The following is an 18,006-nucleotide window of genomic DNA, read 5'->3' on the forward strand; positions in this document are numbered from 1 at the left end:
ACAATGCGCCAGCTCCATAGCCTACTCCAAAACGTTCTCTAATTTCCCAGAGATATTTTACAAATATTATATTGTTCTGGTTTCTTAATAAACATAATGCTATTAGTTTATTTTTTTTAAAGCAAACTGACATACTTAACTATTTAAATACTTGCACCTATAGGATTTGAACCGTTCACATTTAACACATAAGGGAGACACAAACACCTTACTACCACACCATGTCCTTGTGGGACTCAAATTGGTTTATTCAATGCACGTATAATTTATTTTTTCACTATGTCTAGTTTTTAGCTAAAGAATCAGGATTGATTAGTTGATAAACCAGATTAAAAATTGTCAAATATGTTTACTTTCAATAGTGCCTGATTTTTGTTCAATTCCTAACAAATTTATTTTTAGAGGCAATGTTTCCCGATGCTCGGACCCCTGAACTTCAAAGGAAGCTCTACTTTAACTCCAAAGGCTTTGCTAGATATGATAATATAATCAGAGTTTCTTATCACATATTTAATAGTGATATAACGTCTACTACAAGAACATTCGATCTACACATGCATGACTACCTTTTCCATAATATGTTCTTCAACAAGAACACGAGTCTGATGTTTTCATGGCATATCACGTAGCACAAGCAGCCCAATTTGATGGAAATCGGTTTGAAGTTAACTCGGGCATATAGCGGACATTGATGTCTAGTGGGAGCATACGATACTCAATATCAAGATCTTTGAAAATCTTGATCATCTCCTCCATTAGAAGAGCTCTCCTTTTCCATCTTTCACCCATGTCTTGGAAATTCATTCTATGCGAAAGCCATATTGACATTTTGAGTCTATTCAAGTCCTCAACATCCCTCACTACGATCACGGGCCGAGGTTGCCAATGGCTGCTTTTCTTTTCCACATAGCTGCAACCATACCGGTCCAAAATAATAATAACATTCAATAACTAGATTCAAATTATTTTTGATACTCGATAGTAAGATACTAAAAAAATTTCCTTACCTTGTTATCATTTCCTTCATTTTGGCAACCTTTTCAGCAGGAGTTGATACATGGATGCAAAAATCAATTGCCTCCCCCATGTCGGGACTACGGTTGTAATTAGCGATAGGCATAGTCGAAAGCACACTATTTGGATATGATATCTTCTGATTATCGTACCTCAAGAAGATCGTTGTTAATATATTCATCTCTTCAACTATCATCTGCATTCAATATAACATTAGATATTTAGATGACCGAAAATAAAAAAAAATGTGTGTTTGATAATATTTTGACATCTAACCTAAGGGTCATGTTCAAGTTGACATGTTTAATTAAACGGGGTGTGTTCAGGTTGACTATATCTGCATGCTACCATATCTATAATGCATAATAAATGGGTCATGATTAGGTTCACCTGCTTAAGTAAACATGTGGATCTGTCAATTTGTTTAAAATTATAGTTAAAAAAAATGATATGGTCAATCGACAGTCGCCAACCTATTTACGATCTGTTTAACCCATTTATTACAAAGTGCCGACTTCTTTAACATGCTTACAACCGGCTTACAATGATTTAATCACTCTTTAGATAAAGGGTTTTAATGAGTCCTGTACAATTTACACACTTTAGGGTTGTTGTCATTGAAATGAAATAAACAGGTTGTGTTTGGGTTTGACGACTTAACCCACCAACCTGATACTATTACCACTCCTAAACTAACCTGGACGCCATCGATCTCGCAACGATCACCAACATCAAACGGATGCACTATGAACAAAAAGATGATGGCCTCGAACATTGTTTTGCACGTGTTTCCAAACACAAATGCTACCAAAACTAGTTGTGAGCTTAAAAATATGAAAAACTGGGATGTCGCCACTTTAAGGATAAGAAGCGAAATCACGATTATTACGATTCCTACAACGGCATTCAACATCTGATGGAGCTTGTCCACAGCTGTTTTTGTGTCTTTGAGTGATAGTGCAAGAGCTCTACGCTCTCTAAATACATTTACCTGCATACATAAGTTAGCACAAAAACAAAGCTTAAATACCTTCATTTTACGTGTAACTGTTTACCCTGAACCCTAAACTCTAATCCTTAAATTGTTACGATCAAACTAGACGTACCACCCAATTTTTGAGAGCTTGTTTGCTAATTCCTTTTGTCTCACTTGCTTCATCAAAGAGTCTAATCATCTTCAAAGCTTCATCTTCAGGAAAAAACCGCATCAAATCCTCAAGATAAATGTACCTATATATAAAAACATAAACAAACTTAAAAATAATCATCAAATGACATGAAGCTGGCGTGTCGCGTTATAATTGAATAGCTTACTTGGAGCGCGGCTCTACCACGTTGCAAAATATTTTCTTGGCTGCAACTTTAGCCTCGTTATCGCTTGTTATATGCATAAAGGTCTCATCTTCATCGCTGATTGCATCTTGAAATTGTTCATCAACTGTGGTTAACATACTCGTGTTTATAGCATTCATCATCCTGTTCATATTCCAAGCAGATATATTATTCTGATTCAGCCTATGCAACTGATCAATCCTAATCCCATTGTATTTGTCACTGTTCTTAGGAACGGTAACTTCTGTTTTACCAACCATCGCAATTCTAGATCTTGGTGTTCCTGTTAGATTATAAACTTAATTATGTATGTTTATTATGTAGTTTAGGATGTTTTAGTTTATTACGTAATTAATTATCGAACCGAGATGACGAATTGGTGGCACCGTTTCATATAGCGGTTATTCCCGCCAATTCCTACAACCGTCATTCTCATAGGTATATATATGTATTAACCGACAAACATTTCTGGTCACTAAGACAATTTCATTTCATAAGAATTGTCCAGAATCGTTTTCTTCTTGTTCCCATATTTCATACTTTGTTTTGTGTGTTTAATCATAACACAATGAAAACCAATTCTTCGAACACCGGTAATGCTTCCGCTGATATGAAACCGGATGTCCAACATAGTGGTATCAGAGCCACGATGGGAAATCGAAGAAAATCGATCGATGTTATACGATTCCGGGCACAACCGGATGAAGAACAAAACAGAGTGTACGGAGACGGAGACGAATTCAACCCCGATCGCACACGAATGTTTGCAAGAATGAAGCGAGAAACAATGCGATGCAAACACTGTTCGGATGAAATGAATGAAAGACGAAGGAAGATGCGATTGGAACAAGATGTTCCAACAATGAATTACGTATGCAAGAAGAACCGTGGAATAGCGAACGGAATCGATAAGGATTCCCAGAATTTAAAGAACGGACAAGTAAGTGTCCCAAGTTCCAGCCATGAAAGGGCTGAAGACGGTTATCATGAGGGCCGTAGTATTCACGCAGACGGGGAACAATTCAAGAGTACCATACGGGGAAAAGATGAAATACCAAGTATGAAATTCGCAACACGTGCGGATGACGAAGAAGACGTTCATTCGAAGGAAGATGAATCAAGAATTAGAGAACAAGAAACTGAAGAAAACAATCATGAATTGCAAGTCTCTGTTTTAGAGAATGTATTCATGCATCGACAGAAAAGAAATAGAGAATCAGTGATACACTTTAGCGACAAAGAAAGGAAGGCTTTAGTGACGCTGATGTATGCAATGAAATGGGAATTTATGACGCTGATGTATGCAACATATTTAAATGTTTTAGTTTATTACTATAAGTTTAAATATATTCAGACAAGAGTGCATAAGAAAGAGATAGTGAAGAAGGTGATGGATCTGAAAAAAAAAAACCGAAGTCAAAATGATGAAATCCAAGGCACTATTGCGGATCAAACTGAGAGGAACACAAGGAGTGACAATGCTGCTGAACATAAAGGAGAACACTATGCTTTGTTTGCCGGTAATGACTGGGAAGGGATGAAGAAGATGCAGGCAAAACGACCCGAAGTGTCCTCATACATGCTTCTAAACATAATTAAGTTTAGGGGAGTATGTTAGATTATAAACTTAATTATGTATGTTTATTATGTAGTTTAGGATGTTTTAGTTTATTACGTAATTAATTATCGAACCGAGATGACGAATTGGTGGCACCGTTTCATATAGCGGTTATTCCCGCCAATTCCTACAACCGTCATTCTCATAGGTATATATATGTATTAACCGACAAACATTTCTGGTCACTAAGACAATTTCATTTCATAAGAATTGTCCAGAATCGTTTTCTTCTTGTTCCCATATTTCATACTTTGTTTTGTGTGTTTAATCATAACACAATGAAAACCAATTCTTCGAACACCGGTAATGCTTCCGCTGATATGAAACCGGATGTCCAACAGTTCCAATATTCTCAAGCTTCTCTATATCTTCCATCCCCCAATCATCCTCTTCGTATTCTTTCTGAATCCCAATCACAACCGGCCCTGAGAGTGTTTCGATCACAAATTGGTTAAATAAAGAGTCTTGAATCCGATCGAAATACTTGCTCACATGGAAATTCAAAGCAAGAACTTCAATCAACAAAGTTTTTAGTAACCAAACAAGAGTTCCCACCAAAAGACAGATCCAAATCGCGGTTACACGTGGCAAAACCTTCTTCCCATACGACATCCGCTTCACCTTTTTATCAAATATACATTGCCACGCGATCAAGACCAAGGTTAACCAAATACAGTTTTGGACTGCCTTTTTTAACCCGTAAACAAAATAAAGAACTCGTTTTCGTAACAAGAACCTTCGTTCTAAGAAGAACACCAAGGTCCTAATCACCCATCCAGAAACCAATCTCCCACATATCACAACTAGCAGCATAACCTCCCATTTCCACCGATCAAGATCATACAAATCTTTGTTTCTGAACCTTGGGATTGCTAGTGTGCAAGCTAAACAACCAACTATCAGTATCAAACTGATTAATTGAAGTAAAGTCCATTTGCTATACCTTAACTTCTTGTACTCATCTGGCAAATCATCATCTATCAACAAATCATCTTCATCGATATCACCAACCCTTTCCCTGATCGCGACGTCCTCAGTTCAAAATCTGGCTGATCAGATAGCCTAGATTTTGTTTTCATCCTCAACAAAGTCGGGATTCTCTTAAATGCGGCATTCGTTGAACAAACCACCACTTCTTCTCCACCATGACCCGCGCCAGAGCTGCGCCTGCTAGCAGTAGACCTCTGTCGCATAGGTCGTGACTCGAAGTTAGGACTTTCCTGGATCGGAGATGACGTTGTGGAATCAACCTTGTACCCTTCATATATAGAAAACAAAAACATTAGCGTTTGTATTGTGTAATGATTAGCGTTTGTACAAGAGTATTTATACTAAGAATCTGCATATACTACTCTAGACTATAATCATTTACATTGTGGACTAAATCTAGTGTCTAATAAAATACTTTCATATGCATAATATTATTTATACCATCTAAGAATTTGCATATACTATTCTAGACTGTAATTATTTACATTGTGGACTAAATATAGTGTCTAATAAAATACCTTCATATGCAAAATATTTTATATATACTATCTAAGAATTTTCATATACTACTCTAGACTATAATCATTTAAATTGTGGAATAAATATAGTGTCTGATAATTTACCTTCATATGCAAAATAATTCACATTGTGTTCAGCTAGCTCTACATCTTCAGCAGACGTGGCGTAATTAGCATTATTATTTGTTTCCTTCGCTATGGTATCACGACGATTAACATAGTCCGCGATGGTAGTGGTATCTGATGTAAAATGAATAGTGGTTTCGCCGGAGTTTGCTGGAACCAATGGCATGATCATGCAGGATTAATGTTCATTTAATTTATTTGAATTTCAGAGTAAGTGAATGGGATATTAGTTCAAGAAATAATAATTGTGTAAACGAAGGTGGGGATGAAGGATCAGCTGAAAACTCTTGGGACATTTATTGAAAGATATATAGCACGATTGGTAGCAAAAGGGTACGCCCAAACATATGGGATTGACTACTCAGAGACTTTTTCCCCGGTAGCGAAGATTGACACCATTCATGTCTTTTTTTCTGTTGCTGCAAATGAAGGATGACCCCTTCACCAATTCGATGTTAAGAATGCCTTCCTACATGGAGAATTGAAAGAAGAATTATACATGGAAGCCTCTCTTGGATTCACAGGAAATTTTAAAACGAAGGAAGTATGTAGGTTGAAAAAGACTCTCTATGGGCTTAAGCAATCTCCTCGAGCTTGGTTTGGCAGATTTACATTAGCTATAAAAAGATATGGTTTCCAACAAAGCAACTCGGATCATACGCTATTTCTTAAACGGAGAGGTAAACTTATAACATGTTTAATTATATATGTTGATGACATGATCATTTTAGGAAACGGTGAGGAAGAAATGAGGAAGTTGAAGGAAAATTTGTTCGCGGAATTTCAAATGAAGGACTTAGGAAGACTTAAGTACTTTCTTGGAATCGAGGTTCTAACATCCAAACAAGGGATCTTCATATGTCAAAAGAAATATGTCCTTGACCTCCTAGCTGAAACTGGAATGAATGATTGATTGCAAGCAAGTCGATTCTCCAATGATTGCTAACCAGAAACTTTGCATGGAAGAAAAAAAGCAGAATTAGTAGACAAAGAAAGGTATCAACGGTTGGTGGGCAAACTTATATCTTCATATGGACGTGGTATGGAGGATTATAAGATAACTGCGGGTCATGGGGTTCTCTTCCAACCCAACAAACACCTAAAAATCCAAGCTTATACTGACGCATACTGGGCTAGAGATAAAGGAGATCGGAGATCAACATCGGGATATTTTACCTTAGTAGGGGAAATCTAGTTACATAGAGAAGCAAGAAGCAAAAGGTCGTAGCCCTATCTAGCGCTGAAGTCGAATTTCGAGGGATTGCACGTGGCCTAGCAGAAGTTCAATGGATACGCAAACTCCTGAATGAAATTGGGTTTCCCCAAACTAAAGCCAGCATGATCAATGTGATAACAAAGCTGCTTTACAAATTTTAGAAAACCCTATTCAACACGATCGTACAAAGCATGTGGATGTAGACATGCATTTCATTAAAGAAAAACTTGAAACTAGGGTGATAGAGTTTCCTTTCATGCATTCAGAGGACCAATTAGCAGATATTTTAACGAAGGCCGTCAACGCGAAAAACTTCAATCATTGTCTGAGCAAGTTAAGAGTTGGAGATCCCACCACTCAACTTGAGGGGTGGGGGGGTGTTAGAAAAATAATCAAGATTATCATCTTTTCACCTTTCCCTCCTAAAGATCTTGATAGCTAGCATCTTCTCATTATGGACCGTTGGTACTTAATCATAGTGATTTCCCATTATTTGGTTTCTATTATTAGTGTTGGTGCATACATCTGTCGACTTCGTCTTGTATTGAGTCTTAGACTTAGAATGTTAGATCAGGGCACGTTGTACGAGAAAATGTGAAAACTTAGTGAGTTTGGATGTTGATTTTGCTCATAGCAACATGTGAGTGTGATTTCGCCCCAAAGCAGTTTCAAGCGAAGTCGGCATACTGCTGATTTCGCTCCAAATGGTTTGTATGTCATTTGGGGCGAAACCCCTCCCCTATATGTAGCTGATTTCGCTCCAAATGGTCTTATGACATTTGGAGCGAAATCCCAACCACTATATATAGCTGATGAGCGAAATCATTTGTATCTTTCTTGTTTCCGGTACCGAATTGCTGCCGAAGTGCCGTTTGACTTGTAATAGCTGTGAAATCAATATACAAGGCAATATTTAGTAGAATAGGCTGTTTTTCAAGTTCGTTTCTTGTTTTCCACACCTAAAACGGATTAGAACACCTCTGATTGACTCGTTCGGGTCAGCACGCGATCCTACAAGTGGTATCAGAGCTCAGGACGAGGAGTTCTTGCCAAAACAGCATCATTTTCTATCTTCTACACCTTCTTTTATCTGTTCAGGAAGATTTCACGGTCAGAATCGGACCAAATTTTCATAGACTATAGAATATTGGACACAGACAAATCCCTGAAAGTTTGAGACCTAAAATCGGACTAAAAATGGACTAAAATTGACTTCGAGTTTATTTCGCTCATATGGACACTTTCTGATTTCGCTTGTAACTGTCTGATATCGCTTCAAAGTACAGATTCTTGAGGGTTTCGCTCCAAATTCAGTTCTATTTTCGCTCCTGGGATTTAAAGATCTGAGATTTCGCTCCTGTCAGCATTCTGATTTCGCTCCAATAGTCCAAAACAGTCTAATTTCGCCCCAAATTGCTTACATCTGATTTCGCTCCAGGCTGTATTGAGTACTAATTTCGCTCCATTGTGCCAAAGTCTGTAATTTCGCTCCAAGTACACAATCACCTGATTTCGCTCCTGCCTGCATTCTGATTTCGCTCCAAAGCTGGTTATTTGCTATTTCGCTCGTAATTGACTGTTTTTGAAAAACGTGTTATCGAACCATGGCTGAAGAGTTTTACAATGCTTTTGCAACACCGGTTGCACCTGTCACTGCTGCTGAGACTGTATATAGTGAGAATGAGACGGGTACTCATCAGAAACCACCGAAACTCATGTACATTGAGGATTTTCAGGGTTGGAAAAATCAATTCGAGAACTGGGTTCAAGCCTACAGATTCGATGCTTGGTGTTCACTGCTGAAAGACTATGAGAGACCAAAGAATGAGCGTGGGTTGGAAAAGGGTTTCAATGATTTTACAGAAGCTGACAAGCTGAAATATACTATTGAAAAGATGATGACCAGCATTTTACAGCAAGCAGTTAAAGAAGACATCTTCGTCTTACTTCAACATAACGGAACAGCTAGATCAATCTGGGAGGCATTAATTCAGAAATTCAGAGGGAGTGCTGACATGATCAAAAACAAAAAGGCGTTATTGAAGAAGTCGTTTGACATGTTTACTGCATTCGATCATGAAACCACGAAACAGACAATAGATAGATACTGTCATCTGGTTCTAGAAATGGGAAGATTGGATATTCAGAAAGATGATGATGAGTGGGTTGATACGTTAGCAGAAGCGTTACCCCAACAGAAGTGGGGAACTTATCTGATGATTGTGAAACTCATGAGGAAGACTGAGAGTATGAACTTGGCTCAGTTTATCCAGAAGATTGAGGAACAGGAGCTGGATATTCAGAAGACTGCTATCATGACAAATTCAAATGCCAAGCAAGATGTCAGCCTATACTACAGAGGTAACAAGTTTGAGGCCACTTCCAGTCAAAGTCCAAAGATTAGTACTGCATTCAGTGCTGATGGTTCTGCAAGTCCAAATGCAAGTACTACAACTCAAAGTGGTGGATCTACTTCATCATTCTCAAGCTTTGATCTAAACAGCAACACACCTAGCCCTCAGAAGCAAAATTCTACAAATCTGCAGTGTAATGTGATCTTGAACATTCAGAATGGTCAACATCTTTCTCCTGAGGTGGCAAAGCAACACATGGCATCTCTTGCCGCCATGTTAGAGTCGTATGAAAGTTTGATTGCTGGAAGAATTGGTAATCCGATGCTCACAAAGGAAGATTACGACCAAATCGATGCAGAAGAGCTTGAGCTGATGGATGTGAAGTGGTGCTTAGCTAGTGCCTGTAGGAGAGCTAAAAATTTTCAACAGATTACTGGCAGAGATGAATTTCGAGGGATGGCTACCTCTCCACTTGGTTTTGACAAGTCAAAGCTTATCTGTTTCTGATGTAAAGGAAAAGGTCACTTTAAACGGGAATGTAAGAACCAAGAGTCAACTGGAAGTCAAGAAAAGAGCAATTATTATCAGAAATCAATCTTTCATCAAATCGATCAACAACCTCAACAAAAGGAACCGAAAACTGCTCATGGGAAAATGATTGAAGAAGCCAATAGGAAAGCTTATTTTGGAATAATAGATCAAAGTGATGAGATTGTTGCACAGGGGTTTAGCTGAGACAAGTATATACCTAGTGGAACTAAACCTGATGTGGCACTTGTTACCAGGATTCTGGATCAAAATGAGGATTGTCAGAAAAGGATTCCGATATTTCCAGATCTTGGAAGTGATGTTGATACAGATGATGAGGAAGAGTATCTTAACAAATGTAGAAAATGCATTGATCCTGACAGTTTTAATTTTTTCTATGCAGATAAAGTTGAGATGCTGAATCAGAAGAAGATCGCTCGATTGCAGAGAGAGCTAGAAGCAGCAAAGCTACTCGCTGATGAAAAAGCGAAGACTGAAACTGTAGAAACAAAAGATGAAGCAGCTGCTGAGATTGCAATAGAGAAGATTGTTGAAGTAGAGAAAGTAGTGGAGAAAATTGTCGAAGTCGAGAAACTCGTGGAAGTTGAGAAAATAGTTGAAGTTGAAAGAGTGGTCGAAGTAGAAAAGATTGTCAAAAAGATTGTTGAGGTCGAGAAACTTGTTGAAGTTGAAAAGACTGTAGAAGTTGAAAAGATAATTGAGAAGGTGGTTGAAGTTACTAAGCCTTGTGAGAAATGTTTAGAAGCTTGCAAAGTTTGTGAAGAAAAAGATAAAAAGATTGTCGACTTAGAAAAGATTAAGGAAGATCTACTGTCTGATGTGAAGTATGTGAAAGAGTCATACGACGTATTGAACAGGACAGTTGACAGTTTGAAGAGAACGAATGCAGAAATTGAAAAAGCAAATGACAAGATGAGTGCAACTTTGATGACAAAGCAAAGTGTCATTAATGATTACATCGAAGATTGTGCTAAGCTGAAGAAGGAGTTGGAACTTGAGAAAATTGAGAGTGAAAGGATTAACCGATTACTTTTGAGTATACTACTTGTGATTATCTGATTGATCGAGTTTATCCTACTGTTGCAGGTCTTGAAGCTTTCAAGAAGAAAGAAAAAGAAGAGGATACTGGTAAGACAAAAAGTGTCAAGTATAACAGATGTCCGCCTCCTATTTTTTAGAGTTATTCCCCCAGAAAACCAAATGAGAAACAAGTAGACAAGGCTCTAAACATCAAATTAAAGTCTGAAATCACTGATGAATTACCAGACAATATTGATATAACATTCACAGCGTCTGACACTGATCATGAGTCTGAGTTAATTAAGAAAGTTGTCGATCAGATGTTGGATATGGATGAAGGGTTAAAGTCGGAGTCTAAATCAGATAGTTCGAGTTCGACTGAGAAAAGTCCGAGTTTACCGGTTAAAAGGGTTTACAATAAAGATTTCCTGTTATCAAAATCTAATTTGAATGACGGATCAGTCAAAGTAGCATATACATTGAATGATTCAGACAAATTATATTCTGATGAGGAATTCCCAATAAGAAGTGTTAAAACTGAAATGATCAAAAAGGTTTTCAAATTAACAGAAATTAATATTTCTGAAATAAAAGATTTAGATCTTTCTGCAAAACCTAAACCTTACACTTCAAGGATTCAACAAAGAGTGAACAAGAAAATGGGTTACGGTTGTGGTTATAATTTCCAAAAGAAACCAAACCATAATGGCAATCTAAAAAAGAAAGGTCTTGGTTTTAGTTCGTCAGAAAATTATAAAAATCAGAAAATTTATAAACCAAAAACAAAATTTGTTTCAGGAGGAAGCTCAGAGGATGAACAGAAGAAACCATTCTGGAAGCAGTTAAATCAAGAATTTCTTGCTGAAGTGAAGAAGAATGTGAAAAGGTTTGCTAAAAAAGTTGACAGAAGAACCTGTTTCAAATGCCAAGAAGTTGGTCACATAGCTTGGAACTGCTCCAAGACCAACTATACAAAGCAGGGAGTTTCTTCTAATTCTAACTTGAAAAAGACTTATGTTGATAAAAAAGAACAGTTGGTGAAAAATGGTATTTTGTTTGAAAATTCGAGTTCTGAAAAAGGTGAAAGTTCAAAACGTTTTTACAAAAAAAGAGGTGACCTTGAGTAAACAAAAATGGATTGTAAAAACAGAAAGTAGTTATGACAATGAATCTGATTCCATAAAATCAGAGGAGTCATTGGTTGATAAGAAGATTGTGGTTTCCGTTCCTGAGGTGAACGATAAAAATTTTCCTCCATTGTCAAAGGAAAATTTGATGAAGAAAGTGGGAAAAGTAGAGATCTCAAATCAATTCTTCGCTGATAAGGGAGAATTTGATCTTGAGAAGGCTTTCAACGAGAAAGTCAAGCACATTTTCGGGAAGATGGTTGATAGGAAGGTTAAGGGTGCTAAAGCGTTTTATAAATCAAAGTGTTGGTGGGACAGATGTGTTCCAAAATCACCCAAGGCTGGTCAGGCTTGGGTGGATGTTATGTTTGATTAAACACCTGACTTGCCGGAGATCCCAAGATTGTAATCGTGGATCAGGAATCGGCATCTTTCATGTTTAAAGAGGTTGTTTGAAAGTTTTTGATAGTGTTAAAATTTTACAGGTTGAAGGACTATGCCGGAGATCCCAAGATTGTAATCGTGGATCAGGAATCGGCATCTTTCATGTTTAAAGAGGTTGTTTGAAAGTTTTTGATAGTGTTAAAATTTTACAGGTTGAAGGACTACGCCGGAGCTTCCAGGTTGGTAAGTGCGAAGCAGGAATCGACATCCTGATTGGTAAAATGGTTGGGTAGATGTGATATTCCTACAATTGGTAGTGTGTTTTCTTCAAGTGGTACAGAGGTTGCTTAATTGCAAATGGTAAATCAGGGACATTAAATTGTACTTGATTTACTATACATGATAAATAGATGAACAAGATGATGAACCATATCCCCGTACTTAACAAGTGGTAAATCTGCAAGTGCTAAAAACTAACTCATTTTCCGGAGAAATCATTTTGATTAAAACAAACTTAAGTGTTTTGAAATCTAAATGAGAAAATGGTTTGTTGTGAGGGGGAGTTCTGATTGTTTATGCCAAGTGGATGGCGATTTGAAGTGATTTGATATCAGTTGTCACTTTATTTGTACAGTTTGTTTTTTATTTTGTTTCTTCAAATGGGTCAAGAGTTTAGATAGTTTTCAAATTTTTCGTTAATGTGTTTGCATTTTAGGGGGAGTAAAAATTTTCAGAAAATCCAAAAACATTAGAAAATTTGAAAAAGACAAAAACCTGATAAAATAAAAAATGAGTTTTGTTGTATAAAAGAGGAAATGATAGTATATCAGTGGACGATCACAGCATGCTAAAGAATTGGAAAGTTAATTAGTGATAAACGGTCTCACTAATGATGTGTCAGTAGGTTTTTGCACATTTAATAAACTGTGACGAGATATAAACCTAAATTTCAAACTTGCTTAATTCATGGGTAACATCCCTCGGATATATGGGTAACCCCCGAAATCTTGTTTGAAAGGTCCCTTATTCTGAGATACTAGGTCTTTATGCTTAGTGATATCTGTGGTATTATCCCCGGACTTCTGCTGTATGGAAATACTGACCTAGTCCCCGGATAATACTTTCTGCAAATGCTTGAAATACAGCGCCGCCCTCAGCAAGTTGATGTAACAATAAAATTGATAGTCACTGCTGTTGTAAAAAAGATCCTCTAAAGGGGACCCACCAAAAGTCGAACCGTCATCTCTCTGCTGAAGGGAAGTTCTGACCTGAGCTCTCACGGTTTCGCACCTACAGATATCATCTAGGTATACTCACCTGTAAGACTGAATATTGGGATCTGGATACGGGAGTATATTCCGAGGTGGGAACACGCGAATAAGTTTAAGTCACTAAGACATTAATCTCGTATCTCGAAACAGTTGAACTTTGTGTGAAAATTTAAGTGGATCAGTATAGTATACTGACAATCTAAGTGAATCGTTTAAAACTTAAAATGTTTAAAGCTTAACGGTGTTGGTGATTTGTCTCAGAAACTGATATGATCCTCTTACACAAACTCACAAAAATATTGTTTGTAAATATTTCATTTCTGTTTTCTTCTGATTCTACAAGTGGTGTCTTTTACTTTCTTTCACAAAATTCCAAAAAGATTTTCAGTGTGTTTTAGCGTAAATTTTTGAAAAATCCAAAAAGATTTTCGACAACTGATATTGAAGAACTGATTTTCAAAATTCCGAGTGCTAAACATGATGAACAGGTTTGGGAGATTTTGATTGAAAAGGTTTTAGGTAAAAAGAAATTTGTTAAATGATCAATGTTAATATCTGATTGTATATTGATTGTAGAGGAGTCAGTGTTGGTGCATGCAATTTGATAATTTGTTAAGATCTGATTTTTATGAATCTTATGTTTTGGGTAGAGAATGTGCAGGATTTCCTGAGCTGGATAAGAATCAGGTTCCGATATCTGAGGTCTATGTAAAGCCAGGTTGCCATTCTGATGCTGTAAAAGTCTGATTTTTATCCCAGCATGTATTGAGGGGGAGTTTGTTAGAGAAAGAAATTGAAGATGCAAGTGATAGATAGAGATTCTGGATGCCCGATGACTGATCAAGACTGAAGATGTGAAGACTCGACACTTAAGACTCGTCAACATCTGAGGGGGAGTCTGTCGGTGCATACATCTGTCGACTTCGTCTTGTATCGAGTCTTAGACTTAGAATGTTAGATCAGGGCACGTTGTACGAGAAAATGTCAAAACTTAGTGAGTTTGGATGTTGATTTCGCTCATAGCAACATGTGAGTGTGATTTCACCCCAAAGCAGTTTCAAGCGAAATCAGCATACTGCTGATTTCGCTCCAAATGGTTTGTATGTCATTTGGGGCGAAACCCCTCCACTATATGTAGCTGATTTCACTCCAAATGGTCTTATGACATTTGGAGCGAAATCCCAACCACTATATATAGCTGATGAGCGAAATCATTTGTATCTTTCTTGTTTCCAGTACCGAATTGCTGCCGAAGTGCCGTTTAACTTGTAATAGCTGTGAAATCAATATACAAGGCAATATTTAGTAGAACAGGCTGTTTTTCAAGTTTGTTTCTTGTTTTCCGCACCTGAAACGGATTAGAACACCTCCGATTGCCTCGTTCGGGTCAGCACGCGATCCTACAATTAGCTCATATCCATCTCTTATTTATATGTCCTTTTCTTAACATCTTTTCATCTTTCCCTCCTAAATTTGGTTTCTATTATTAGCTCAGACTAGAAGGTATGGGGATGGTCATCCCCATAGGGATGGGCCGCCACGTAGGACGCCACATCCCCATCCTTCATAGGATGACCCTCCAAGCAATAAGAAAAGGTGGAGGATGAGGCTAGCTCACACCAATTATTTATAATTGTTTAACTTTATAAAAACAATTCAAAAATTAAATAAAAATAAGACATAAAAAGGGGGACCGTCGTAGCATCATTTGTTGGAGTGCTTGGAATTGTTGCATTTGTTGGACTTGAGACATTTGTTTGAACGCGTTGGGTGATTGTTGGAAACCCAAAAAGATAAATTGCGGAGACGCCCATGAAGGATCATAGTCGGAGTGTAACCGGGTGTCGAAAAAATGTTAGGGTGGTTCGGGTTCGGGTTCGGATTGTTCGGGTTGGGATTGTTTGGGTTGAAAGGATTTATGATTTTTTTTTGTTTTTTATAAAAGGATGGAGTTTTTTAAAAAATGGATGAGAGAAATAGGTAAATTTTGGTTGAATGTGGGTATTAAACACTATAATAAGCAACATGTTAGTGCATATATGTGTTGTAAATTAGGCTTTGGGAGTTTTTCAAAAAAAAAAAATGAAAATTTTCCTTTTTACCTCTAAAGTTTTAAAGTTTGACAATTTAAGTTTAAACTTCTAATCTTTGTTTCCTTTTTAACCCTAAAGTTTTAATTTTTGACAAATTACCCTAAAACTTTAATCTTTGACAATTTAAGTTTAAAATTTTTCATCTTTCTTTCCTTCTTAACCCTAAAGTTTTAATCTTTTACAATTTAAGTTTAAAGTTTTAATCTTTGGTAATTTAACCCCTTTGATTAATTTGATTTTTTACTTCTAATTCAAACGTTTCCATCTTTTGCGATTTAACCAATTTGATTTTTTTTTTACTTATATGTTGTAATCTTGGCTTTGGGCGGTTTTCAAAGAAAAAATGGTTATGCATATGGTTATTGTTACCTTGGCTTTGGGGCTTTTTTCAAAAAAAATGTTTTTTTTACTTTTCACCCAAAAGTATTTCATAAATTACTTTTAACCCAAAACTATTTGTTTTTTATTTTTTTTTTTACTTTTAACACAAAACTTTTTATCTTTTGCAATCTATCCTCACAACTTTTTTACTGTCAACTTTGGTCCTTTATAGTTTTCATTTTCCGCAAATTTTTCGCTTGATGCTTCGTTCTGAATTTTGTGACTTAAAACATCGCAACGTGCGTCTATGGTTTAGCATTTTTCGCGTTTCGTTCTAAACGTTGTGAGTTAACACGACGCAACGTGCGTGTGTGGGTGAACGTTTTTACATCGTCTATTTTTTCCCGTTTGACAGGTTCAACATAATGTGCGCGTCCTAAATCGACTTAGTTATAACTAAAGAATCCCCGCCGCATTGCGGCGGGTCGTAATTCTAGTTATTTAAAAAAAGGAAGAGGAAGGTGAGTATTTAAGGTAAAAAAAAAACTTTTTTTTAATAATATAGCCTCAGCCGGGTCTGAACGTAGCCAAGCCGTCCCTCATACTGTCTGTTCTAATATCCATCTTTTGTCCTTTTCTTAACATCTTTCCCTCCTAAAGATCTTAACAGCTAGCTAGCATCTTCCAATTATGGACCGTAGGTCCTTAATCTTAGTGATTTTCCATTATTTGGTTTCTATTATTAGCTCATATCAATTTATTATTTATGTCCTTTTCTTCCTTTTGTATTTTATTATTAGCTCATATCAATTGATTAGTTTGAGCCTTTATGAATGGGAAGTAATATACAAAAAGTACTCTCTGTATGACCGTTAGGAAACACCATTCATATATAGAAAACAAAAAAAAAAAAAAACATGAGCGTTTGTATTCATATATGGAAAACAAAATACCATGAGTGTTTTCTTCCTCTTTGTATTTTATCAACGGGAAGTAATATACAAAAGTACTCTATGTACATTAGCGCTTGTACAAGAGTATTTGTACTATGAATTTTCATATACTACTTACTCTAGACTATAATCATTTACATTGTGGACCAATGTTCTAAAAACCGGTTTTTAAGCCATACCAGGTTGTGCTCTAAAATGGTTCAACCGGTTGAAACGAGTTGCATTGGGCAGTTGAACCGGGTTACTAGTTAACCCTATAAGTTCCATAAAATAAAAATTCATCTAAAAAACAATTTAATCTCAACTAGGATTTATGTAACTAATCATAGTTTTGTCTAAAAACAACTATTTTTATTGTAAACTATTAAGGATTTTAAGAATATTTTTATTAGTTATAAACAATATTGCATTGCACGAGATGAGTAACAATTTCAGCAACGATGAAATATTGGAATAGAAGGCACTGGTTTAATTACTGAAAATATGGAAGATCAATATTACCTAAATATTGTATTTTATTAGAATTAAGAAATCAAATCTTAAGATAATGCAAACCGGTTCAACAGTTTGAACTGGTAGAACCAGATTTACCGCCAGTGCATAAGACATTCCGTATTCTGGTTTTACCGACCTTTATTGTACCGACTCGTGTCCGATATCCGGTTTAACTGATATAACCGACCAGTTCATACCAGTATTTAAAACATTGTTGTTGACTAAATATAGTGTCTAAAAAATACCTTCATATGAAAAACATTTATACTATTTAAGAATTTGCAAATATACTACTCTAGACTATAATCATAAAATTGAAACTAAATATAGTGTCTAAAAATTTTACCTTCATATGCAAAACAATTCATGTTGTGTTCAGCTAGCTCTACATCTTCAACAGACGTGGCGTAAATGGCATTATTATTTGTTTCCTTCGCTATGGTATCGCGGCGATTAGCGTAGTCCGCCATGGCAGTGGTATCTGATTTAAAATGAAGAGCGGTTTCGCCGGAGTTTGCTGGAACCTGTGGCATGATCATGCAGAATTGTTCATTTAATATATTTGAATTTCGGAGTAAGTGAATGGGGTATTAGTTCAAGAAATAATAATTGTGTAAACGAAGGT

General features: G+C 36.5%; 1 pseudogene; it reads right to left on the reverse strand.

The window, feature by feature from the left end:
- Positions 1-239: 239 nt before the first annotated feature.
- On the reverse strand, positions 240-18,006 carry LOC110872194 (annotated as a pseudogene).

This window comes from Helianthus annuus, chromosome 8 (assembly GCF_002127325.2).
Source record: "Helianthus annuus cultivar XRQ/B chromosome 8, HanXRQr2.0-SUNRISE, whole genome shotgun sequence".
Lineage (NCBI taxonomy): Eukaryota > Viridiplantae > Streptophyta > Magnoliopsida > Asterales > Asteraceae > Helianthus > Helianthus annuus.